The following is a 2,220-nucleotide window of genomic DNA, read 5'->3' as shown; positions in this document are numbered from 1 at the left end:
ATACCTGTTTAGGTATATATGTATTTTTGTGTGTACATAATAAATTTTATTTTTTTAAGATTTTTTTTATTTCTTTAATTTTATTAATCCACAAACATATATTCGGTCATGGTCAATTGTTATTCATGAGAAATAATCGGTAATTTTGAATTATTTTTGGGTTGAATATAACAAGAAGGATTATTAATGAATAATTATTATTACTGTTAATCATTAATATTTCATGTTATTAATTATTTATTTTTAGTAAGGAAGATTTCAATATTTACTGGGGAAAAAACTCAAGCTAAACAATTCCATGTTATTGCTTGCTGATAGACCAATACTTCTGTTGGTCAAGTGGATTGAAAATATAAACAAAAAACTCAATGCGTGTAAAGGCTAACCGTTTGGATCGCAGGAGTTGAGTGACGTTTGTTGATGCGGATATGGTGGTGTCAGTACACAATGTTGGGGAGATCTGAACAGCAGAGCTTCCAGGATTACATGTCCACTCCATATAGCGCCCGGGTAACCTGTTCGCCTCTTGGCTTCCTATGCGAAGATTATTCCAACCGTTCCCTCAAATAGCTAGATTTTCATTGTTTCGAATCATATAAGTTAAAATAAACTAATTCATTAGTAATCAAAATAAAATAAACAACTAATATAGAATTAACGATATTAAATCTATATATTTTTGAATAACTATATAAATTGTGTTTGTTAAATGTATGTAGAAATTTATTATTTGTATTTTTTCTACTATACTAAAGGATCATAGATGTCCACAAATACTTTTTTTATTGCGAACTACTACATTCACTGTAAAATAATAGCCATCAAAAATCTCATGAACGTTATATTTACAAAGATTTAAATTAAATAACAACAATAAGATATAGAAACATAATAAAATATTTAAATGAAACAAAATTAAACTTAAAGTAAAATATAAGTATTCAATTTAATATCAATTTAAATTATGTATAACATAAACATAAACAGGTTAATTTTCTTTAAATTCTTATATCTGGTTGTAATGTACTCTAAACTCATTCGAAGTGAAGTGAAGTCAAAAAAGGAGTGCTGACCACGCCCTAGTTATACGTTGAAACTGTAACAGATGTCAACCGGTGATTAGCTCCTACTCTCCTGCTACGCCCCTGGAGTTTCATCATAAGGCCTTTTTTGCTTCATTTTCCTGGCAGCCTACTCTACCTCATTGTTTCAATTAGTAATAGGTTGCTTCGGTTGTTTCCAATCTAGTACGAGACTTTTGAAAGGAGGGGATATAGCTGTTGCCAAAATAACATTTTTTAATACTAACAAAACGGAAAAAAAAGTCAAGTCATTATCAAAAAGATGAATCAGCCAAACGATCATACGTAATCCATTACATTCGTCAGAGTATCTACTGGAGGAATACATGAACTATATCCACACTCTTGCGACAAGAGCATTAAGTCGCTTACACGTTTGTAGGCGAACGCCGGTGAGGCCAAGTTAGGAATGACTTGGCAAGCAAAATGTTGCCAACTACCAATAATAGTGATGAAAAATATTTCTCTTATGACTCTAAACTTCCTTTAAATCTTCTGGTGGATACATTCTTTATTTTGTAAATACTTTTTACAAAAACGCAGTACTTTAAATAAATCAATGCATCAAACTGATTCTTTGGTATATACCGACAATATCATTGCATTTATGAAAGAAATGAAACTGTATTAGACGTTTAAAAGACTAAACTCAAACATGGGCCCCACTGGAAACATAGTGTTAGGTTTCTAATTGTTAATAGTCATTTGTTCAGTCTTTGAAAACAATACTCGTTTTACTTTATGATTTTGAAATATAAATGAAAAGATAAAAAAAAAAAACCTTTTATACTAGAAAAATATGATGGTGTTGTCGTACCAAAATCAGAGCAAGAAATGATAATTAAATTATCTTCTGACAGTTCACACAAACAGACTTTATTTTGCCAATTGTTATATGTTACTGAAGTGAAAATATTTGTTTTCTGTCAAATTTTGAAAGACAAAGTATCAATTTCGTTTAGTGATTCTATATAGAACAAAGAGCAACAACTTCCTCAATGATACAACTGTTTAAAAAATTGTTAAGCAGTATTTCTTTATCATGAAATAATCCAATACATTTTGATTATTATTAGTAATAAAAAATCATATTCAGAAAGCTAAAATAAAACATAAACTTAAGTATTTTTGTTTTTTT

The 2,220-nt window shown here is 29.2% G+C and overlaps 1 protein-coding gene across 2 annotated transcripts in view; it reads right to left on the bottom strand.

Moving 5' to 3' along the window:
* LOC106692831 (transcriptional repressor scratch 2-like) overlaps positions 1-2,220 on the bottom strand; it is a 253,511-nt gene that overhangs the window by 140,789 nt on the left and 110,502 nt on the right. The gene's annotated exons all lie outside the window — the stretch shown is intronic.

The sequence above is a fragment of the Halyomorpha halys genome, unplaced genomic scaffold (assembly GCF_000696795.3).
Source record: "Halyomorpha halys isolate HHAL.00 unplaced genomic scaffold, Hhal_1.1 Scaffold6.1, whole genome shotgun sequence".
Taxonomy (NCBI): domain Eukaryota; kingdom Metazoa; phylum Arthropoda; class Insecta; order Hemiptera; family Pentatomidae; genus Halyomorpha; species Halyomorpha halys.
Note: the sequence above shows the minus strand (reverse complement) of the source record. Positions and strands in the feature narration are given on the sequence as shown.